Genomic DNA, 25,322 nt, shown 5'->3' with positions numbered 1-25,322 from the left:
TCCTCTGTAAACAATGGAATTTGAGGTATGACTTACAAAAGATTTATCATTCTGCAATACATGCTTTTGACTTGGGGTGTAAGTTTACATTATGGGTCCCTGAGCAGTCATTTGCAAAGACTTCCTCTTACAACCAGGCTCCTCCAGAAGAATCGTCACCATTCTCACGGGAGGGAGCCCTGGATTTTGGAGGGGAGTGCCGTCCCAGCCCTGCAAAGTTGCTCTGACGGCAGGTCCACTGAAACACTGATGAATTAAAATTAAATAAAAAAGCTCAGGGAGAAGAAGCGTGAGATTCAGCAACTGAGACCCTCCCAGGTTACATAAGAGTCTTTCCTATGTAAGTGGAAGTTCTCTTCGAGACTGATTATATGTGTGTATTACATTCAGCTCTTGCTGTAAGTCACTTTTGACCTAGATTTCAGGATGTGCCAATGAATGAAACAGTTCTCTGCTCTCTTGGAGTTTACATTCTGAGAAAAGAAGAGAAAAACAAACAAGGGAGCCCACAGGTAAGAGTCCATGAGGAAGACAATAGTGCAAAGTAAGGGAAACGAGGGTGACCTGTGTTGAGGAGGCCAGTGCTGCTTAGACAGAGTGGCTAAGAAAGACCTCCTGATGAGGAGACGACTGAGGTGAATGAGGAGAAGGCGCCAGGAATGCTAAGATATGGCAGAGTATCCCGTTCAGAGGATGTGTGTGTAGCTGTATGAGCGTGCATGTAAGTAGCGCCGTCCACAGGCAGGGCAGGTAATAAGCCTTCATATTGTGTACAGGTTGGCATACACTTGGGGTGCTAAGATCCACATGCCATACAGACAGGGGTGGCAGCATGTGCCAAGCCCTGAGACAGGAAGTAGCTTGGCTTTTTTGAAGAGCAACAAGAAAGTATCAGTGACCTAGTGAGTGAGAAGAGGAGAGGGAGGGGATAAAGGGCTGTATGAGAGTGGCCTGCTGTTCAGGGTGAGACTCAAATTCTGATGCACCAAATTATGGCCCTTTTCAAAGCCCACATTGACTTCCATCATCCAACACCATTCTGCTGCACAAAGCAGAACTTGCCATAAGCTACTGGGGAGATGCTGGTCGTGGCAGGCAGGGGCTCTAGGCAGGAGAGACTGGAGCTCCACGTGACCCTCAGTGTCTCCTGGAGGCATTTTAGCATCCCTCTGTACCTGGCTTGGGAAGAGGGCATATCCTCCTTCCTCCCTTCCTCATTTCTACCCATCCCACTGTACCACACAACCTCACAATTCTCAGTGATTTTGAATCTACTTTACTCCTGGGAAGTTTCCAGGGCTCTTACTGAGCTCTGCTAAGAGATGAGGGTCTGAGGGAAAGACAGGAGCCTCTTTGGGTGGGTTGTGGGACCCTGGACCTTGTTAAGTAGGGAGCCCTGGGAGCTTCCAGCCAAAGGTCCTGCTGGTCAGCCCTGAAGTGGAACAGGAGTTTAGAAAACCAGCCCAACCTTGTCCAGTGCATCCTCGTCCACCATCTGCTGACCGCCCTCCATCAGCCCAATAATTGTTTATCTTGGCATTCCGGGTAGTAGGTCAGGTTAGATTCTTTTCTTTCAAATAGTCTCTTGACATCAAAGAGGAAGGGATGTAAGGTAAAAAGAAATAAATCGGGGAGGATTCCGCATGCTTCACAACTGCTTTCATGTCTGGGATGCGCAGGAATGCCGGGGTGGGCACAGATTCTGTTATCTCCCCCGGTTCAAGGAAGGGTGGTAGGTGGGAGTGCGGTGTCCAAGCGCAGAAATGATCTGGACAGATAGCAGGGCCGCGGGCTGCATGAAAGCAAGAGTCAAGGGCAAGATTTTTCAAATTGAGATAGTGTGCTGGATAACATGGGGCTCAGGATGAGCAATAAAGCATGCAAGCTGGTGGGAGGTGGCCCTGTGGTAGGAGGAATGCAGAGTGACCAAGAAGGGGCTCTATGGCTTATGTGTGACCTTTGGAAGGGCTCAGGCCCCATTGTAGCCCCAATTTCCTAACCTGTAAAGTAGCATCTTTAAATATGGCGTTTTCGTATTTTTCAGCTCTTCCTGAATAGTTTTGACCTGGGGATGCTTTATTCTCTTTCAAAACAGCAAATGGTTACCTAAAGAGCTAAAATCGATTTCATTTTCCTAGCTTAGCTTTGAACTTCAGAAGTTGACAGTCTGGTGGAGGAGACAATGGTAGCATGTGGCAGAGATGGCAAAAATCTCAAGCAACACACGGTAAAGAAACAGCTAAATGTTAAGTAGAAGAGTCTTTTAAAAAATTTATTTCTTTTTAATTGGAGGATAACTACTTTACAGTCTTGTGTTGGTTTCTGTCGTAATCAACATGATCAGCCACAAGTATACATACGTCCCCTCTCCCTTGAACCTCCCTCCCACCTCCCACCCCATCCCACTCCTCTAGGTCATCACAGAGCATAGGATTTGAGCTCCCTGAGTCATACAGCAAATTCCTACTGGATCTCCATTTTGCATATGGTAATATGTGTGTTTTAATGCTACTCTCTCAATTTCCCCGCCCTCTCCTTCCCCAGCTGTGTTCACAAGTTTGTTCTTTATGTCTGCATCTTATAGAAGGGTTCCCTGGGGGAAGACATAGAGGATCCATCTAGGGAGCTTTTAGGACAGGGAGGGACTGGAGCTGGTGGGAAGAAGTCTGGAGAGCAGCAGAGGGTCACATTTGAAGAGTTGGGAGGGTTCATCCAAGTCCCTGTTCTGGAACGCACCCATGACAGCACAGGCGCACAGGGCTCGAGGCAACTTCATTTTCAAAAACTTTCCCCTGTCTCCTCCTTCTTTTAAGTGAAATTTATACACTTTTTTCAATAGTGCAACTTGGTGGTATGCCTCAAAAAACTTTAAAATGGTCAAACCACTTCCCCTGCAAGTTTTACTTCTAGGAATGTATTCCAAGGACATAATCAGAGTTAACAAATACCTAGGTGCAGACATGCCAAAGCAATGATTTCATTATAATTTATTATTTAAGTACAATAAATCTAAGTATTTAAGTAAGTAATATTATTTATTATAATTTTCTTATAAAAAGCATTATTTTATTTTGTTCTCGCCATAACCCTATATAGAAGATATATGCTTTGTAAGGAAAACACCACCTAGGAACAATTAGTTAATGTACCTAAAATTATTAATATATTGAACAAGTGGTTAAAGCCAGGAACTGAATCCCTGTCTGAGCCTATTTCCAAACTCCAAAAGATTCTCCCTCTTTAGGGACAAATATCATCATTTAGGTATAAGAACTGATTAAACCAATTATGGTTCATATGTTATATATTATAATGATGTGAAAAACTTGCAATATTCCGTTGAAGTGGAACACCTCAATGCCATGGAGACTACATATAACACGTTAAGTAAAAAATAGGTTGTGAAACACTGTGCATAATGTGAGGCTAATTTTAGGAAAAAATATAATGGTTAGGTCATAATAAAATAAAATGCTGATATTTGTTATGTGCTAGTATTGGAATTGTGAATGATTTTTATTTTTTTATTTATGTTTTCTGCAGCTGCAAAACTTTCTTAAAAGAAATGACATGGCCTTTCTAATCACAAAAAGGTAATCTTTTTTTTCTTTTTTTTTAAAATTTATTTATTTTAATTAGAGCCTAATTACTTTACAATATTGTATTGGTTTTGCCATACATCAACATGAGTCCTTATTTTTTGATAACTGCTGTCACAAAGCAGTTGCTTCTTATTATAAAATGAATATGTGATCAGTATTAAAAATTTTGGAAAGTACCTAAAGCAGAGCAAGAAGATGCTTAGCTCAATGTGGATACTTAACAGGGCCAACTATATTAATGCACTTCCTTTCAGTCCCTCATCTGCGCACGCCTGTTTATTGGTTTATTTTACACAATTGTGCTCAGGTTTAAAAGTGTGTTATGTCCTTTCAGTAGCAATTGGGAGCAAGAAAATTTCTTGTCTTAACTGTCTTGCTCCCTTGACTCTACAGCCTGTGAGGGAGGAGGTAGCTTGTTTTTCTTGGTCTTTATCTGCAGCCCATAGTTCAGTGCCCTCACTTTGTAGACGCTCGATAAATACCGGCCAGATGACCAAGTGGCGGGGCAGGGAAGGGAGTGGCTATGAAGTTTCGCAGAATCTGAGCAGCTCTGCATTGGAAGGATTTGGGTAGGGCAAGCAAGATGGGGGGCTGTGGGGGAGGATCTGAATGCATGGTTAGAAATTGAGACTTAACATATAAGGCCACAGGGACTCACTCTGGTCTTCCAAGTGGGGATGTTACATGATCAAAACCAGGCAACGGAAACGCGATTCTGGCAGCTGTGCTGTGGCCCGCACCGCCCCTCAGGCAGCAGAGGGGTGGGCCGGAGGCAGGGAGGCAGGGAGGCTGTCCTCGCTAGTTCTAGCCTGAAGACTCTCTAGCAGATCGCTGCCTGGGGAGGCTGGGCTGCGGCTGGGACTGTGAGAGCGTAGGTGGAGACAAGAAGTTAACTCCGAGCTCTGCTTGCAGGGACCAGAGGGACTGAGCGGGGAAAGGAAGGAGGCAGGGGCGTCCAAGAGGAGTCAAGCAGGCGAGGCTGAACGCTGGGAGGCTCCGGTGCCAGCAGCAGAGTGAAAGTGCCGTTCAGGCAGCACCCCGATTCCCCACCTCTTTTGGCTTCTCGGTTGCCTGGGTGTACAGAGGAACAAATTTGTGGTGTGGAAGGATTCCAGGCCAGTCATCCATCATCCACAATGAATGCTCACTGAGCACTCATCACACACTCGGCAGCCTCACCCTTTCCAAGAGAGAGTTCTGGAAGTGGTCCAGGGGTCTGCCAAGGTGACTCGCCAGATTCTCCCTTGAACTCTGTGCTCCCTCCCTTGCTCTGTTCCCCAATTTTCTTTTAATTCAGAAAAAGCAACAAACAGTTCCCAGCCCCTTCCCTCCGTCGGCCACGTCCCTCCCTGCGGTTTGGCAGGGAAAGCACGCTGGCCGTCCCGGAGATTATCTAACGCCGCGTGCTAAGGCCGAGCGGCCGAGCCGTCCGGGCGGGGCCGGAGCGCCCGGAGAGCCCCGAGTCCCGCCAGCGCCCGCCCTCCACGGAGGGCCCCTCTCGGGAGCGCTCAGTCCCGAGCGCGGCGGGAGAGGCTGGGCACCGACCTCGGCGCACCAGCCGCCCGAGGCAGAGGGGAGGGGCCGGAGCTCAGCCCGCCAGAGGCGGGTCAGCAATTCCCCCAAGCCTCAGTTTCCGTGTCTGTAAAATGTGAGTGATAGAACCCGACCTGCTTACAGGTTTGTTGTCAAACCCAGATGTGGGACGGCTTCTTGTAGGCGCCGAGTACTGTGATTCGTATTAAACGACTACTGGTTTTTAATATTATTGATTATTAGTCAGCGTGTGCTCAAGCACTACCTTGAAAGGTAATATAAGGGATGCAACTGGGGATTTTCTTCTCATCCATTCTTGTGATGCTGTACTGGCTCGTCCTGACAATGGGCTTGCACATCCCATGTCAGAATGTTTTACCATGGTGTTTTCCACTGATTATTTATGCGATATTATGGACCAATCAAATCAAGTATTTCATGTTTTAAAAAACGATATGTTCAAAGCACAATAAAAACCCATAAAGTTTGAAAGCCTTGCTTAACAGGCTTATCAAATTTAACTCAATAGACATATAGGGCAGTTGAGACATGGAGATATAATACCGAGGGAAGGGATTTAAGGCAAAATGCTAGAAGGCAAAGCTGTGTTTCAAGGATTCCATGACCAATTTCTTTGCGGGCATCATTTCGTTCACTTTGGAAACACTGGAAAGCACCCCCAGCTGGGTCATACTTGAAGGCATCATTCTGTGCTCCCACCGCACCTGTGTCGATCTTGAAGCACCCGCTGCTGTGTTCTGAGATCTCTGCTTTCTTGGCTGTCTCCCCCAGAAGTCTGTGGGTGTGGGGGCAGGCAGGGACTGGCAGGAGGTAACCTTGCAGCCCATCGGGCAGCACAGGTCAGAGCTATAGCCCCAGGACCATCTGCTTACTGAATGGGTGCATAGGCTGGTGCTCACGATGACGGGGGCACACTGGGAGGTGGGTGGGATGAGAGGATCTTTAACCAAATGGTCCCCTCTCCTCTGCTTCCTCCTCTTGACAGGCAGGATGGCTGCAACATCCCAGCCACGCCAGGTGAGTACAGCAAAGGAGACATGTTTGCTACTGTGATTGACTCAAAAGGAAACAAGCTGTAACTGTTGCCAGGCTTATCTTGTGGTCCGTTTGGGTAATTTCATTTTGGAAGGTGATTAACTTGTGAACGTTCATGAAATATGTTTTCAGCCCCTCTCCTGTCAGCTGATAGAGTCCACCCATGACGACTCTAAAGGGAGTTTGGGAAATCTATCAGATGCTCACAGCCCAGGAGGATCTGTCTTAAAAGATGGGAACACAAACCTGCTCCATATAACCGGGAAATCCAAGGGGATTTCATGCCCAGTAGCTGGGTTTTCTCAGCTGAAAAACTGCAATTACTATGACTGGCCTTTGTGCATCTCTCAGGAGGAGGGAAAATATGAACTTACAGAATGTCCCGTGGAGAGCTTTATGGACAGAACACGCCAAGTCTGAGGCATGTGTGCCTTGCCCTGCCGGTGACTGACAGCCAACCAGGAAGAGAAGAGGTGGTGCCATTCTTCCCTCTCAGGTGGATGGAGGGGAGCAAGTCTATGACAGATGTGCACAGAGCTGAATCACGGATCTCCCAAGTAAACGGGTCAGTCTGTCAAATGTAAGTATCAACTCTTAAATAGCGCAGACTTGGAATAAACCACTGAAAATCTCTTTAAAACACACAGGGAATCATTTCATAGCTAACTCAAACTCTATGTATTTCTTTTTACCAAGGAAGAATGTTTTCTTTCTGAAGACAACATGTACACATGAAAACCTGGTATTCAAAGAAAAGTTACCGGCAGGAGAAAAAAAATCCATCCTAAGTCATACTAACTCAAAGTTTAACCGTTACTAACCTTGGCAACCTGTGTCATATGCGAAAGTACTGGGATGATGCAGAACATCACAAGTGTGATTTCTAAACCAGGCCTGAACACAGGACTTCATCTGGCTCTGCCTTCTGGAGGCTGGAATACTTTGGGGGTCCCCAGTTGAGCAGCAGTACCCTGGGGAGTGAGCTAGAGTCTCTGCTCTCTGCTAGGCCTTCTGAAGAGGACAGCAGGTTTGCGGGCAAAGGCCATCTGACTGGAAGGGACAGTGACACCCCGAGTTCCAGTCCTTAAGGGGAAGAGCATTGGAAAAGGGGACATGAGCCTCTGGAAATGTCATCTTTGTACATGGGCACCACGAGGCAACTGAGACTTTGAATACTCATGACTTGATCTGGCTCCGCTGGGGTGGTGATTGTGAGACGATCAGTCCTAAGTCCCGGCCCATGACTGGAGAGGAGGCTCCAGTGCTCTGTGAAGCTAATGAGGCCCAGCTGAGTCCCCACAGCTGTGAGACGCTTCGTCCTACAACAGACCCGGTTTGTTCTAACCTGTATCTTCCAAGAGCAAACAGATACAGTTTAGGCTTGGGGTCTGCCCTGGTGATGAAGTACTTGTGGCATATGTGGGTGAGAGGCTTGGCTTACGTAGGGTACTTTGGGGCCACAGTATAAATTAGGGGAACAACTGAGACTAATTTGTAAATTGAAATAATTATTGAGAGTTGCCTCACAAGTTACTCAAAGAAATCTGGAGGGAAAAAAGCTGCCCTGGGCAAGAAGTTTCGATATGCTGTGGACCAGATGTCAGGGTTTAAAGGGCTTTATTTAAGGCTTGTTTAGGACACTTCCCAGGATTCACAGCCTGTGCATCCCATCAGCTCTGTATGGACAACTTAGAAAGAATGCTGGCAACCTAGAAAATCTTACTTGTCCTGTTTATGATTCCAGGCTGAGTGTTGACAGGTTTTATGTAGGAGTGGCAGAAGTCCACTTGTCACACCCTAAACCTCCAAATCACCATCCCCCGCTGCCCCTACTTTCTCCCTAGCAATGGGGAAACTCATTTCTGAGAGTGATTCCTGCTTGTAGGAGCTGATGCTGGCTTTTGTCAAGTTCTGGATGGCCCTGCAGTGCAGGAGAAACTCACACATGCACCCAGAGTCTCCCACATTCAGAACCGGTGATCGTGCAGAAATGTTCTCATGTGAAAGACTCCATCACTCTGAGAAAGGAAAAGGCAATGCAGGTGATGGCAAGGATAAAATCATGTAGATTGCTTAAGCTACTTGACAGCAAGTAACATTCAAGGCATTTTAAAGATACTCTTTGCATACAATTAATGTGCTGATTACAACAATTCAACAGTTTAAAGCAGCTCCTCAATAACTTACGTTGTCAACACATCTAGAAGAAAAAGCTAGACAAATACTGTTCTGGATAATTGGTTTATGAAAAGTCAAACAAATTGAGTACCCTTTTGTCTTTAGTCATCACCCTGGAGGTTTTATGGGGGAGGGCTAGCTTAGAGACTCATTATTGGCCTGCCTGATGGAACAGTGATGTCCTCAGGGTCACTAAAGGGTCCTGACTCTGAATGCCCTGCTCTGAGCTTTCTGAGGTTGATGTGTTCATCAACCTCTTGGTCATCTCTGCTCTCTGTTGTCATTTTCTGTGTTGACAATGTATTTCTAACATAAGTTGTCATTTCAGCCTCTGTAATCATAACTATCTAAAATTTGATTCCTTGGCTTCCTGGGTTGTTTTTTTTTCCCCCCTTTGGTTGTTGTATTTTGTGCCTCAGTGTTTTCATCTTAAAATGGGGTTGATAATAAAACCTATCTGATTTGGTGGTTACATGCATTACTTATGCAAACTATAACACAGTTGTAGTATGGCCATCATGTAGTAAGCTCTTAATAAATATTACTTGTCAATGTTGTTTGATGTTATTATTATATCATTATTAGTATCTGTTTCTTCCTGCTCTTCTTGATTTGGGTGCTGGCAGAATTTCACTTTATAGGCATTGACATTCAATGAGAGAGTCTCACTTTCTTTTGGTTAGCAAAATAACTGAATCTCAGCAAATTTCCTGCTTTTGGCTATTTTAGGATATTTTCATTGCTGCTGATGCCTGAAGGACTCTTTGATTACTTCTGGGTTTGTGGGTTTTCTTGGCAGTTGAATTGAATTAAAATGAATTGAGAGATTAAGTGTCTGAGTGCTGAATAAGGAGTGTCCCTGAATTTGAAAATAATAATAAAAGTATATTTCACTAACAATTTTAATAGCCTGGACCTTCCAGTCATTCACTTTTGCCTTATTTCCAGGGTAAAAATGGGACAGACATGAAGGGAAGCAAGTGCAAAGGCCCTGAGGTGAGATTATGTTTAAGAATATATGAAAGGAGCTCAGACACCCACATTTTAAAAAAACAAGGGGAGGGATTTGAGAGATCTACAAGGCCATGGCTAAGCAGATTTGGAACTCATATTTGGACTAGTGAATGTTCCAGATGACAATAAATCATGAATTTTTTTACATTTATGTTTTCAAATAGGCCAAGATCAGGAAGAAGTTTTCATCTCATTTGTCAAATCCAGCTGATTTGAAGTGGCTGTTTGGCACTTTCTGTGGAGCAGGTCAGCTGAATGCTGTGACCAATTAGTTGTGTTCTGTATGTGGTTTTATTGTCATCTGGAACATTTACTTGGTCTGCTAGGCATAAGCTGTGTTTACTGGGGCACACATCTCTTCAGAAGAGGTGAGTGGTTGACCAGTTAGCTTTCCTGGCCCTAGCATCCTGGAACCTGAGGTCAGCTGTAGAGTGGAACTGGAATGACTTACCCATTGTAGTCTCGGTGCCCTAGTCCCTACGGTTGGTTTTCTTCTGATAGGTCTCTAAAACCCCGATACATAACTGTTTCCATCTGTGACCCAAGAGCTACTCTCAGTAGTTTGAAGAGCCAAGTCTTGACTGGGTACTCAGCCTTCAGACAAAAAAAGGGACTTGAGGTGAGTCAAGAAAGCAGTGGCCAAATGGAGAAAAAGAAGAGGGAGATGAAAATGCTAAAATCTGCTTAACTCTGTAGGAATGTGGGAAACGAACATAAAGATTTGGATAGCTTTCGTCGTCAACGCTGCTGTACCAGCTTGGCAGATGGCCCTCATGCTTTGGCGGTGATCTGCCACCAGGGGGCGCGCGAGTTCACAGCCGTGTCCTGGTGTTCCTGGAATCCAGGTGGGAGGCATTCTGGGAAAGGAGGGGCAAAGACTTTATTAAAAGGAATCCCAGTAAAATCATTAGGTTGAGTCCGGTGCTTCCTTGTGATGACAGCTGAAGAGGTTGTTTCTTACATGTCATTGGAAGCTCTGTTTGTCATTTCAGTGGCTCTTGAAGAGGATTTTGACTACACTGGTGGAATTGGTCTACAAAGAGCAGCCCTGCTGGGTTTCAAGTGGAGACACCCTGACGATGGCCTCCCTTTCCTGCTCAGTCCCTGCCAGCCTCCTTTTTCCCCTCTTCTCCCAGCACTTATCCAAATCTGCTGCCGGGTGTTGTTATTTTAAATTTTATTTTTCACTGATAATAACTTTCGATAATTTTTTATTGAGATCCTATCAGCTGTACAATCTGCTCCAGGCATGAAGCCCCTCTTTCCTCTGCAGTTTTGTCTTTCTTAAGTGGTAACCACCAGACAGGTTCATCAGGTTTGAGCAGGTAGGGAGTTCTGTGCCCCCTTCTCTCCTGGCCACGGTGGCTTCTTTCTCTTTCCTCAGATACGGTGCTGCCTGGAAAGAATCACGTCTGAGAATTGGGGCTTTCTGCCAGACCAGTGAAAGTGTAACTGTCTCTCACCAGGCCATTGTGGGGCACTCACCGGGTACTTTTATTTTTCTGGGCTCCTTTGTGAGGATGGTGGGTTTGGGTGGGTTCAGTGAAAGTGGGCAAGAGGGACAAAGGCCAGCTAACCTGCATTTTTTAATCTCCCCCCATCCCACCTCCACCCCCAGGCATAGTCACAGAGCCTCCCTGCTGGATGAGGGCAGAGAGAGCTAGGGTCCCAGGCAGTGTGAAGAGTCTCAAGAGTATGAGACCTCAGGAAACTGGTGGTGCCCATTTCTCAGCTTCAGGCCCCATGTCTTTCCCATATCAGTATGTATTGAGCATTTATAGACTTAATTTTTCAGGTGGGCCTTAGGAAGGTCTGTGATCCGATAATCAGAGTGAAATGTTTACCTAATTTTAGACTCGATAAGAGTTATGTATACACAGAAGCCACCCCAGTTACTTGAACAGTGAGGATTTCATATGTGTGTGCTCAGTCACTTGGTCGTGTCTGACTCTTTATGACCCCATGGACTGTAGCCTGCCAGGCTCCTCTGTGGAGTTTTCCAGGCAAGAATACTGGAGTGGGTTGCCATTTTCTTCTCCAGGACCCAGGGATCGAACCCGAGTCTCTTGTGTCTCCTTAATTGGCAGGCAGATTCTTTACCACTAGCGCCACCTGGGAAACCAGAATTAACATAAAGAATAGTTAACTAGGCAGCACATTGTTAATTATGTCACTGAAGAGGCAGGAAGGGAACCCTAGGTTATCATAAATGTAGCAATTGTGGGAGGCCTACCACCCATTAGGCTCTGGGGACAAAGGGAAGAAATTTGAATTATAAAAATTAGGACCTTGGAGGAGAGGCTTGGTGGACACAGGACCCTGCCCTTTGAGGATGGGGCACAGCTGGTTGGAGTGTCTCTGTAGACCTTGAGTAGACACGAGGGAGCTGGCTCAGCAGTGTGAAGATGCACACCAGATCCCGCTGCTCTCGGCGGAGGCATCACTCTTATGCCTTAAGGCGTTGCTGGGGTCCCTTAGAGCCATAGGCAGAAGGAAGCACAGGGAAGCAGACTTCCAGGATGAGGTGAATCCCTTCTTCTATCACCCTGACTTAGAGCCTAGCATGGAAAACATCTGGAAAACACAAGTGTGGTTCACTGAGTTCTGGCCCCAGCAATAAGGCTGAGTTTAGAGCTAGGAGAGAACAGCCTAAAAACCGGTACACTGTGCTTTACTGGACTAGCAGACGGGGATCAGGAGTGGGCAAGATGGGAGAAAGACTCAACCGGTATTCTTTTTTTTCCCCTTTCCTTTTTTTTTTTTTGCTGACAGTTCAAGACTAACACATGTGATGATCAACCACTAAGATGTCAGCCTGGCTGCCTGGGACCAGCAGGCTTACGTGAGTTCCTGCACCGGAAGACAGCCTCATTTTTGACCATCAATCTAGGGAAAGTCCTGCAGGGGCTGGCAAGGCACTGAGGTCTCCGGGGGCTGCTCTCCGAAGCCTGGAAGGACATCTGAGAAACTGCAGACAGGAGAGCTGCCGCCCTCTTGTGGAAATCTGCGGTACTGCAGGAAGATGATGTGACCTGCAGCTGGCTGGCCACTCTCCCCTGCCCACCTTGAACTCCAGGAAGCACCAGCTGGGAAAGGTCGGTTTGATCCCCTGAAGCAGATAAGAGGAGTGCTTCAGCACTGACTCGTAATGGTGATGATGGCTTTCTCCAAAAGGAATAAGTCTCATCACTGAGGTCTGGATCCTCTCTCAAAGAAACGAATGAGCTTCAGAAATAGGTACCCAACGCTGAGACAGACAAGCCCATCTCACATAGACATCTGCTTTGGGTCTTGGAGTGTCTTTTAAAACCGAGGTTAGCAAGTTTTTCTGTAATGGGCCAGACAGTAAATTCTTTAGGCTTGTGACTCTACTGCCTGTTTCAACCATTTAACTCCATCATTGTAGTGTGAGAGCAGCCATGGACAGTCATCAGATGAGACAGCAGGTTGTGTTCTGATACAATTTTATTAGGGACACCAAAATTTAAATTTCATTACACACCATGAAATATTATTCTCGTTTTGATCTTATGAAATTTTTAAAAATGTAAAAATCATTCTTAGTTTGTAAGCCTTACAAAAAGTGAGCTGGAGCAGGCCCATGGCTAGAGCTGATGGGCCCTTGACTTGCACTTTGCAGCAACTCAGTCATTGGATGGTGCCCCTGTGAGCTAAACCCATTGGAGTGGTTTCTGTGCCACCATGCAGTGATTGGGTGCTGACCTGATCTGGCCCCTGGGATCCCATGGGCCAGGGGGCCATCTGAGTGGTTGACCCCTTGTTTAAAGTCTGAGGGGTTATCTGCGGGAGAGGCTCTAAATTTTACTCTTTTCCTAACTGAACTGAGAGCCTTGTTCTCACTGAAATGCATCTCTAGTTCTAACAAATCGAGGCGTTAGCAACTCTGAACCTGACACACAGTTCAGGAGCACCACAGTGTCCAGTTTCCTCACTGATAAGAAGCATTTCACCTGGGTATCTTTAGACAATATACCTGTTAATGCACCAAAATGTCATGGGTTTAATGACAATGTGATTTTTATATGGGCTTCCCTGGTGGCTCAGATGGTAAAGAATCTGCCTGCAATGCAGGAGATCTAGGTTCGATCCCTTGATCAGGAAGGTCCCCTGGAGTAGGAAATGGCTACCCACTCCAGTATTCTTGCCTGGAGAATTCCATGGACAGAGGAGCCTGGTGGGCTACAGTCCATGGTGTTGCAATGAGTGATTTTTATATGATTTCCCAGGAACTCAATCCTTTTTTAAAGCCAGCTGCACCTGTACTGTAACTTACATTAAATGTGTGATCTTATTTGTTTTGTGAGTACTGAAATCTACAAGTTGGACATTCAGAAGGAGATAGTATGAATATTAAGAACTTTGAAGGATTTAAAAGATCTTTTGGTAGAAGAAAAGTTTTGAGTGAGCAATATTACTGCTGGCGTTACAAAGGGCGGAGTTAAGGATCTGTATTTTCTTTGATGTACATAAAGAAAGTCTGGAAGGACACAGAAGAACCAAATATCTGGTGGATGTTGGGGAGAACTGTGGGAGGGGGGTGCCAGGGGGCGAGTTTCCTGCATCCATTTTTATTCCCTGGTGTTTGAACCCTGTAAGCATCTGCCTTTTCCAGTCTCCCTCCTTATGGGTCAGCAAGGCCCGACTTGGTCAGGCTCTGAGGACACGGAGCTCCGTGGGACACAGATGTGTGTATTTTCAGTGAAGGAGGCAGGCATCTAAAGAAGAATTGGTCATATTGTGTGATAAATGCTAATCAGCCTGTGAATTTACCCAGGGGAAGTGCTAATTACCTGTCTGAGAGCATCAGAGGTAGATATTCAACACGCCAGAGAGGAAAGAGGAGGGGGTTAGTCCTGACTGAGGACAGAGCCTGCACCCAAGCGCAGGGATGTACTAGGGTGATGTCTGGGTCATGTCTGAGGTGGCAGAGAGAGTTAGTGCATGGAGCTGAGTGGGAGAGGAGAGAAAAGAGCGGGGGAGAGGGGAGACAATGCTAGAAAAGTCAGTGGGGAACCATCTGTGGGAAGAAAAATGTGAGACTTTTCTTGGGATGGAGGATCTCTCAGAGGACCCCACATGCACATCTAAACACCAGTGATGATGACGTGGGGCAGTAGCTGCAGACCAGAGGTGCCCCCATCTGGGAGGGGAGAGGTGAGAACCACTGAGCCTGGGGGGTCCCTTCCTTCCAGGGCTGACTTGCCATGACGAGGTCAGTGTTTCTTCTCTTTGTACGATCACCAGCCCTGTCCAGCTGAGGTTCTACCAGGTGTGTGTGGGACCCTCTCATTAATGCCCTCCCATCTCAGGGCACTATCTGCCCTGGTGCTCTGGGGAGAAGATGCAGCCCGGAGGGAAGCCACTTGCTTGTGCCTGGGAATGAATCAGTGATGAAACCACAGTCCTCTGCCCAGTGGGAAGAAAGATGAGACGCTGAAGAAACTCCAAACTCATGGCTGTGCTCCGCCCTCCCCACCCTGCCCAGATGTTCTGGGAGACTCTGGCTGAACTCTGGGGCACACCCATCTGCGTTCCTGGCAAGCATGGCAGCCAGGAGTTTGCACTACCTGGCTTTGAGCTGCTGCTGGCCCAGAACCAGGATGGGTAGCTTAGTCCTTGGGAAGACTCCGGGTTGCTTGGAATGGGTGCAGCACCTTCGGGTGGGTGCCCTGCTGTTGCTGCAAGAACCCGAGGCAAAGGTTTGGTGCTTGAAACTTGGCAGCTCCAAAGAGGGGCAGTGTATTTTTCAGGCTGACGTTTAGGGCGGGTCTCACTCTGCTTGCATATGAAATCAATGAGATAATGAATGTGCAAACATCTTGAAAAGTCACCAAACTTCTTATTGCACCCCATCCAGCTGTTTTTTTCTGCCGCATTTCCCACTTCTGTTTCAACATTACCCCACGCTTCTTCGATTACTTTTCTCCTTCCTTCCTCCTCACCTCACAACTAAACAGACGCTGAGCTTTTTGGACTTGGTTTCTGAGAAGTCTTTTTTGTTCATCCCACTTGATTTCATGGCTGCTGTCCCTGCCCTGATCCAGGCCCTGGACTTCTTATACCAGAGTAGTAAAGTTTATCTAGCCTACCTTCACTTTCTTCTGCTTTTTTTGTTTAGCTATGCCACACAGCATGTGGAATGTGGGATCTTAGTTCTCCAACCATGGATCGAACCTACGCCCACTGCACTGGACACACCGTGTCTTGATCACTGGATTGCGGGGGAAGTCCCTGTTTTGCCTTTGAATTATCAGCCACACCACTACCAGATTTAGTCATTTTAGACCATATGCCTAAATATTTCACTCCTCCAGTCTCCAACTTTCAAAGGCTTTCTATTACCTCCAGGGTAATAAATTCTAATGCGCAGTATCCAGCCCTCCTGGCTTGCCTCACTTCCCTGTGTTCACAGAGATCCTCCAGCAACTCACCTTGGCTTTTTGCCCTTGGTGTGCTCACTCAATCTGCCTGGAATGCCTTCACTTTCAATAACCTCCTGACAGATACCGCCCCCTGCCCCCCACCATTCTTCAAGTTTCAAAAAGGACTGTAGATAAATTATTTATGGGATAAGAAAAGGAAGTGATTATATTTTAGATGCATCAAAGAACCTTTTAATGATCTCATTAATGTATTCATGCAGCAAATATTCATTTTGTGCAAGAAATGCTGAAGATTAGGGTGGAATGGTTGACTGTTTACCTACTTGGGCACAGAGATCTAGCGCTATGAGGACTGCTTACATAAACAAACCCACAATCACGACTCTAATACTGGTGCAAAAGTATCTGTAGACTGGCTATTCCCCTTTTTGCTCTAGCTACCAGGAAACTCCATCTAGTCAAGGCTATGGTTTTTCCTGTGGTCATGTATGGATGTGAGAGTTGGACTGTGAAGAAGGCTGAGTGCCGAAGAATTGATGCCTTTGAACTGTGGTGTTGGAGAAGACTCTTGAGAGTCCCTTGGACTGCAAGGAGATCCAACCAGTCCATTCTGAAGGAGATCAGCCCTGGGATTTCTTTGGAAGGAATGATGCTAACGTTGAAACTCCAGTACTTTGGCCACCTCATGCGAAGAGTTGACTCATTGGAAAAGACTCTGAAGGAGGAGAAGGGGATGACAGAGGATGAGATGGCTGGATGGCATCACTGACTCAATGGACGTGAGTCTGAGTGAACTCCGGGAGTTGGTGATGGACAGGGAGGCCTGGCGTGCTGTGATTCATGGGGTTGCAAAGAGTCGGACACGACTGAGCGACTGAACTGAACTGAACTGAACCAGGAAACTCAAAGACAAATTTGACTTGCAATCACAGTATTCATTTGCTCATTCAAACATTCAAACATAACAGGTGCCAAGAAAGTATTCAGAGCAATGTTAGCTCAAACTAGGTGAGCAAAACATAGACGTAGCTCCTGCCCTCAGGAGGTGCCTATTAACTCATATTTAGCATATCTGCATTGTTTCTCTATTCCTGATCTTATAGTTCTATTTTATCATTATCCACCTTCAGTTTTATGTTAAATTCTTTCAGGAAGAAGAGAGAGACAGTCAATATATAAAAGTAAAAATGCTCCAGCACTGTTAGTGAGGTCCCAAATCTGATTTCTATTGCCATGAGTTATATAGTTTGGTTCTTTTATTACAGACTTTCTCCTAAAGCCAACTAGATGTGTAAATACAATTGATACACAGTTAGATGAGATCAGAGCAGTTTTGTAGGGCTTTACTTTCTGTTTCACCTTGTAAACTCAGAATGACATTTAACATCCTATCATGATCAAAAGATTCAGTCAGTTCAGTTCAGTTGCTCAGTCAAATCTGACTCTTTGCAACCCCACGGACTGCAGCACGAAGGCTTCCCTGTCCATCACCAACTCCCAGAGCTTGCTCAAACTCATGTCCATCAAGTCAGTGATGCCATCCAACCGTCTCATCCTGTTGTCCCCTTCTCCTCCTGCCTTCAATTTTCCCCAGCATCAGGGTATTTTCCAATAAGTCAGTTCTTCACATCAGGTGGCCAAAGTATTGGAGTTTCAGCTTCAGCATCAGTCTTTCCAATGAATATTCAGGACTGATCTCCTTTAGGATGGATTGGTTGGATCTCCTTGCAGTCCAAGGGACTCTCAAGAGTCTTCTCCGACACCACAGTTCAAAAGCATCAAGTCTTAGGCACTCAGCTTTCTATGCGGTCCAACTCTCACATCCATACATGACTACTGGAAAGATCATAGCCTTGACTAGATGGACCTTTGTCGGCAAAGTAATGTCTCTGTGCTTTTTAATATGCTGTGTACCAGGTTTGTCATAGCTTTTTCCCCCAAGGAGCAAGTGTCTTTTAATTTCGTGGCTGCAGTCACCATTTGCAGTGATTTTGGAGCCCAAGAAAATAAAGTCTGTCACTGTTTCCATTGTTTCCCCATCTATTTCCCATGAAGTATGAGGTTGGATGCCATGATCTTAGTTTTCTGAATGCTGAGCTTTAAACCAGCTTTTTCACTCTCCTCTTTCACTTTTATCAAGTTGCTGTTTGTTCCTCTTCGCTTTCTGCCATAAGGGTGGTGTCATTTGCATATCTGAGGTTATTGATAAACCTCAAGATTAAATGATTAGCCCTGCATCATTATTTTGGGGATGATTTGCTTTTCTGTCTCCTGTATATAATTGAAATTCCATTTCAATATTGGTAGTATTCATATGCGACCTGAAAACTTGTCTGGAAATACATGGGATATGTTATGTAAATAAATTAACAATTGACAATATTAACAATATTAAACAGGGTAGATTTCTCAGAAGAAATGAGAAGGTGTATAGGTTAAGGCGTCTGCTACTGCTACTGCTAAGTCGCTTCAGTTGTGTACGACTCTGTGGGACCCCATAGACGGCAGCCCACCAGGCTTCCCCGTCCCTGGGATTCTCCAGGCAAGAACACTGGAGTGGGTTGCCATTTCCTTCTCCAATGCATGAAAGTGAAAAGTGAAAGTGAAAAGTGAAAGTGAAGTCACTCAGTCATGTCCGACTCTTAGCGACCCCATGGACTGCAGCCCACCAGGCTCCTCTGTCCATGGGATTTTCCAGGCAAAAGTACTGGAGTGGGGTGCCATTGCCTTCTCCGAGGTTAAGGAGTAGGGGCATCCTAAGTATTCTGGCAGCAGCCACTCTGGTTTCATATTCTTGATGGGTGAAGATGACGATGGGGGCCCTTCCTTCCTGAAAATAGCTGTAAGTAGTGGTGGTCTTGCTACTGGGCTGGTGCAGGTGGTCTCTGCACCTGCTCAGTGCTCAGCTGCCTCTGGGTATCACCTGTCTGGGGTGCTGAAGAAAGCTTTAGCCAGCCCCCCAAGTGTTGCCCTGGGCCCTGAGTTCGGGGCCCTCCTCCTAACCCACAGAGGGGAGATGGGCAGAGGAGCCAAGCGCAGGATGTTAACAGACCTGTCTCTTCACAGGTCCTTCTCTGTTTAGATGCCTGGGGCGTTTACTCCTTGTACCCGCCGCTCCCTCCCCCAACCCCATACACCATAGCATCCAAGTTCCTGGTACCTAGTGTGAAGTACCACGTGTACATGTCAAGAGGGGGCTTGTCAGAGCCCAGAAATGAGAAGCTTGTGCAGGAAGTCTGCACGAGTATGGGGACTTGTTTAGGAGCATGTGGGATTGTTCCAAAAGAAACTCCTTCCCAGATTGAACGTGGAACCTAGAGCCAGCCAGCCCTTGAAATTCACTTACTGCCAAGACTGTCTTCAATTAGGTATTCTGTTCAGTGTAATTCCAGTCACATTCTCTGGATGCCACCCCCTAAGTGCTAGGTACTAGGGCCACAGATGTAATAAAACACAGTCCTAGAGGTGCTTCGGAGAAGGCTATGGCACCCCACTCCAGTACTCTTGCCTGGAAAATCCCATGGATGGAGGAGCCTGGTAGGCTGCAGTCCATGGGGTCACTAAGAGTCAGGCATGACTGAGTGACTTCACTTTCACTTTTCACTTTCATGCATTGGAGAAGGCAGTGGCAACCCACTCCAGTGTTCTTGCCTGGAGAATCCCAGGGACTGGGGAACCTGGTGGGCTGCCATCTCTGGGGTTGCACAGAGTCCGACACGACTGAAGTGACTTAGCAGCAGCAGCAGCAGCAGAGGTGCTTATTGTCTGATGGTGATGACGCCGATGATGGTGGTGGCTGTGGTGGTGGCCACTGAAATTCATCTCACTGTGTGCCTGTCACTATGGTAGGTATTTTGTATGTATTTTTCATTTAACACACAGAGAAACAACTCAATTATTTCACCAATTTATTAAATGGGGAAACTAAGGTGTGGAGAGATAAAGAAACCTACCCAAGGTTCATCCTAAGTGGCAGGATTAAGCTCGACCTTAAGTCTGTGTGACCCCAGGACCCATTCTGTAATCGCCTTGTATCCCCTTAGCCAGAGAGCACCCCCTACCCCACGCACAGGAATATATCAATCACCCAGTGACAACTGCTGTCATTAGACACATGCAGGCTGTCTAAACCCTGGTATGGCTCCTGTTTGCTCATGTGGACAGGGCAAGGTGAAAATAACCTTCCTTGAGAAACTGTATCTGCTCATTCATGGGGAGGTTAGAGTGAGACAGAAACATCACGTTAACCAGATGCATCATCTCTATCAACTCTTGAGGAATATTTTATTCCTCTCCTTGTAGAGGTAAGGAAACTGGAAAGTGGAGAGATTGAGTGATTTAAGATTAAACCATTTACAAATCTGAACTCGGCCCACCCTGTTCCCAAAGCCCAGGTATGTTCTTTCCAGTTCACTCAGTTATGCCATGGAATATACAAAAACTTTAGGGCATAAGCCTCACTCAGGCACAGGAGAAACACAGCTGAATCTGATATGGATCCTTTTCTGAAAGAGCTCATAGACCAAGACAGAGATAAAGTGGGCATGTATATGGTCCTATTATAAGATGCAAAGAGTGCAATGCTTTAAATGGTGCCTTGTCAGCCTGGATGAGTCTCCTCTGTGTCCAGGGCTGTCCTTATCATGTTGATGGAAGAACCTGGCTCGGACATCACCTGATTTCCCTTCTTTTGGAGCAGCTGATTTGGGATGCTCCCTTTCACCCCAGAAAGCCCCAAGGCACCTGGTCCTCCAGCTCCTTCGAGAGATGTTCCTGTCCATGTGGGGCCAGGAAGGTCCCAGGAAAAGACCCTGGAAGTCAGGAGAGCGTGCGTTTGCAGTGTGTCCCTGCCGAACTCCTCTCTGGCTGCCCCGTTTAGCATCAGCGTATTGCCTTTCCTGTCTAGGCAGTAATGTGTCTGCTTTTTTTCCTCTTGCTTGAAATGCACTTTGACATTTTTTAACAAATAACACAATTTTCCCTTTGTGTTTCCCTTAATAAAACACAGAAATGAGAGCAAGAAAAGGAAAGTAAAAAAATATGTTCCTGTCACCTCCACTCTGTAGCCGGACGTCCTTCTCCCTTGCTTTCTGCCTCCCTCTCACCAAGCGTGGGTCCAGTCCTCTCTCCCAATCTCAGCCACAAAGATTCAGGAGTATGGTTGTGCCGATCTCTTTTTTTGGTCATAGAAAGGCGGTAGCTCCACAACTGGTCTGAATGTCTCAACCCCATCTTCTGCAGACTACTGCTTGACTGGACACAGATGATGGGAGAGGACTTGAACGGGATCTGGTCACCTCCCACTGAAAGATGTACCCCCAGGTTACAAGGCTCCTGCGCACCCTCTTGGAGCCCCATGGTGACTCCTCATTCATTGGCTTTTGTCTGCCCTGGGCTTCCCTGATAGCTCAGTTGGTAAAGAATCTGCCTGCAATGCAGGACACCCTGGTTTGACCCCTGGGTTGGGAAGATTCCCTGGAGAAGGGAAAGGCTCCCCACTTCAGTATTCTGGCCTGGAGAATTCCGTGGACTGTATAGCCCATGGGGTTGCAAAGAGTTGGACATGAGTGAGCGACTTTCACTTCCACTTTCACCAATGATGGCAGCTGGAAGGCCAGCCTGGCAAGGGCTCCACATTTTCTCCTTAAAGCAGACCACCAGGCTTACGACACAGCTTTGAAGTTGCAAGATTTCTGATATTTGGAACAGCTGCCTATCTCTTACCAGGGATAAGTAAGTTTCCACACTTGAGGCCAAAGACCAACTGTATAATTGTAACCTGGGGAAGATGTGGCTGATCAGTAGCCTGTATGGAACAGAACTGAGCAATTGAATCAACAGTGACCAGCCCCTGAAAAGGCTAACAAAAAATCTGACTGTGCTAATGAGTGTTTTATGGCCAGAGGAAGGAGATGAGGCCCGGAACACAGGATCGCTGGAAAGTTGCAACAGGTCTGGCTGTCATAATTTATGAGAGATAGAGAAAAACTGGGGCAGGTTCAGAGCAAAGTGAAGTGGATGGAGAAGACTGCTCTGCCCACATATGACAGATTTTGGAACTAGGATTTGACATTGTGAGTGGCCGGCTCTAAGCAATCAAGGGACCAGAGGTGGCCGTTCTAGGGGAAGCAATTTGACCATATAAATGGAATGGGTGGACCTGATGAGCCTTAAGGTCACTTCCAATTCAAAAAGTCTGTAATTTGGGATGTCTCTTCTAATGTCTGTTTACCCCCACTTGGACAAACTCTTGGAAAAAAATATTTCTTCCTGATAAAAGGGAGAACCTGGCTTATTTTTCATAAAGAGCTTCTGAATGGTGGCTCTGTGTTATCTTTTTCATTAAAAAGGTAAAATAATAGTGTTTGGAAAACACAAGGCAAAAAAGGATGGTTCACAAATAGAAATATGCCTGTTCACTCATTCATGTCACTGAGTGGATTAAGACCACAGTGAAAGAATGTGGTGTAGGAGTGGGATTCATGATCTCTAATTTATTGGCAGAGGTAAGATAAATCATACAAGAGAAAATTCTGAATAAACAAGGTGTATCTTTCTTGGTTTGGGTTTCACAGGTGGCTCAGTGGTGGAAAATCCACCTAACAAAACAGGAGACTTAGGAGATGTGAGTTCGATCCTTGAGTCGGAAAGACCCCCTGGAGAGATGGCGCACCCCGCCCCCCCACTCCAGTATGCTTGCCTGGAGAATCCCATGGACAGAGGAGCCTGGTGGGCTACAGTCCATGGGGTTGCAAAGAGTGGGACACAACTTGGCTACTAAGCACTGCTACTGCTATCTGTATTGGTTTAGACACATCACTTATATCAGTGAGTCTACACTTAGATTCTGCAAAGCACATGATAAGGATACACTGGTTCTACTGCCCATCCCGTTGTCCAAAGGTAGTCTGATTACATTAACTTTAGAATATGAGGGCTTTACAGCCCATATTTCAAAAATATAGCCCTCTCATTTCAAAGGGAAGCACTGTTGGCCAGAGAAATGAACTGATGCTGCAACCGACCTAGTGACAGAGGTGCGGATGGAACTGAGGCCCTTTGACTCCTGACCCGCTGTATTTTCACCTTTACTGAGGCGCTCCCTCTCCCTGCCAAAGGGTGGGTGCATCCCTCATCCATCAGTCAACTGCTTGTTGATCACATATATGTGCCTGGCTTTGCATCAGGGACCCTATGACTTACAATGTATTATCAGACACATCTGCATCCTGCCAGATGCCCAAGAACCATCTAGGGAAAAACATTCCCACCAAATCCTTGGGTAATCTACACTAATCGGCCACTTTCCAGATACAAGGCCCATTTGAAAAAGTTGGGCCACAGATGCAATGAGAATCTACCCACTTTCAGGATATCCTCTAACATAAATATTCTCATCACTGGTTAACATATTTCACAAATTCAAGACCTTCAGTGAAACCAAAACTCTGCTGGGCATTTAAAAATATTCTTTATGATTGTATTTGCCTAACCTTTTTTCTTCCCTAACTTCTATTTTATGTATTATCCTAAGAATCCTTGTAATTTATACACATTTTTTTTTTCCACCTCTTGCTCTACATGAGGTGACAGAAAGGACAAAGGACTGGTGTCAGGGGACATGCCACTAGCCATCTGGGCAACATCAGAGAAATCTCCCAGCCTTGCTAAGCCCTAAAGATTCATCTGAAACAATGGAGAAAACTGTTTGTTCTGCCTACCTCACAGGTTTGTTGTAAAGATCAAGCAAAATCACATGTGTGAAAGGGCCTTGAATAGTGTAAAATAACGTTCAAATGTAAAGCATTAAATTCTTTGCCCTTTTCCCTGCCTTCTCTGAAGTGATATTCAGTGTTTGGCTTGCCCTTACTGGCCTAGCGCACTTACAGTGGGGTCACTGCCCTTAAGCACACTGCAGCAAGCGCTGCCGCTACTTTTTCTTTAAAAATAAGACAGCTGTCCTGTCCTTGGAGCAGGTAATAGGCAAAGCTTGTTCAGTGGCATCTCCTCTGCTCAGGTTCGACGTGCCAAAATGCGTGGCAATGGCAATTCACTTCTATTCAGTTCAGACATGAGGGGCCCCCGGAGAACCCCACTGAATGGAACCTTCCCGTAGTATTCAGACGCCCTCAGTGTTTTGTTTTCATTGCCTGTTAACATTGGGATAATGTCTCCACCTCATAGGGTTGTTGTGAAGATTAAATGAGTTAACTGTGTGACCAAGACTGAAACAAAAGAAATATGCGGTTAAGTATTAGCGGCGTCACGATTTTTCTTTCTTAATTAGCATCTACTTGGGACGCAGAACTGTGCTAACCTCCTGGAATACACAGGAGACAGTTTCTGCTCCTACAGGGGTTAAAGTTCTACCACCGGAGGCTAGGGTTAGGAGGTTTAGTGAATTAACATTCTCCCCACCCCACCCCCAGATACTTTGCTCCGCTAAGAATGCCCCCTTAGCTGACTTCCTGCGCGGTGGTATTCGGAGCTCGTCGCCTTGGGGTCAGATCCCATGTAGTCGCTCCCAGGAGCATGATTCAAGTTCTGGCCTTGGATCCTATGGCATCTGCACACCCCATCCTTGAGAGGCTTTCGAACTGAAACGGTAAACGGCGTTTCCAGCCCAATGGAAGTTGGGAACGTGTGGGGGCCCCGGGTGACCAAGAAGGGGCTTGAAGAACTCTGAGCTTCAGGGTCCCGCAGCCACGCGCGGCAAATTGCTTCTTGGCCTTGTTCGCAGCTCATGAGGTTTGCGGTGGCTGGAGAGCGGCCGCGGAACCAGTGTGCGGGCGCCGCGGTCCAGGTGGCGGCGAGATCTCAGCGAAAACGTAGCGGGGGCGCGGAGCCACGGGCAGCGGCGGCGTCAGCGCGGCCAGAGGTAGCAGTACACGTGGAGAGGAGGAAACTTTGCGTGCCCGGGAGGACAGCATCGGCCGAGGAGCTCACCCGGCGGTGGCCGCGAGGCTGGGCTGCGCCGCGGGGCTGGGAAGGGACTACCGCTGGCCCTCCACGGGACGCGCTCCCAGCCCCCTCCCTGCGCACCCCACCCCCTTCCCTCCGCCGCGCACGCAGCGCCGCGGTCCCTGTCAGAAGCGGCCGGATCCGCCCCAGCCAAGCAGGGCCCGACTCGCACCCAGGACCCTGGGCCTCCGCCTTCGCTCTAGACCGGGAGAAGCATCGGGCCCTCCTCTCCTCCCGAGGAGGACGCGAGCGGGCAGGACGTCCCAACAAGGCCGGCCGCCCGCGGCCACGTCCCGGCCCGGCCCGGGCGCGCCGAGGAGCGGAGCCAGGGGCCGGCGCTCGCTTCGGCTCCCTCCCGGGCGCGCCGGAGCCGGGGGCGGCTGCTCCGGCTGCAGCCTCGAGGGCCTGCGCCTCCCCCTGCCGAAGCTTCCCGCAGCGCTCGGCAACTTCTTTTGGCTCCTGCCACGGGGAGCGAGTTCACCCATCAGGTAAGGAAGGCTGCCTGTTCCTAGGCTCCAGCTCGGGCGGGCGTGTTTCTGAAAGTTGATTTGAAATGCATCCAAGTGTGAGCAGG

At 47.1% G+C, this 25,322-nt stretch overlaps 1 protein-coding gene across 1 annotated transcript in view; it reads left to right on the top strand.

The window, feature by feature from the left end:
* The first annotated feature begins 24,861 nt into the window (after positions 1-24,861).
* LMX1A (LIM homeobox transcription factor 1 alpha) overlaps positions 24,862-25,322 on the top strand; it is a 175,802-nt gene continuing 175,341 nt past the window's right edge. The window contains exon 1 of the mRNA XM_070363132.1: positions 24,862-25,236. The gene's annotated coding sequence lies outside the window, so the exon portion shown is untranslated. The remainder of the gene's footprint in view (positions 25,237-25,322) is intronic.

Source organism: Bos mutus, chromosome 3, assembly GCF_027580195.1.
Source record: "Bos mutus isolate GX-2022 chromosome 3, NWIPB_WYAK_1.1, whole genome shotgun sequence".
In the NCBI taxonomy this organism is placed as follows: Eukaryota; Metazoa; Chordata; class Mammalia; order Artiodactyla; family Bovidae; genus Bos; species Bos mutus.
This window is presented reverse-complemented; position numbering and strand designations above follow the sequence as displayed.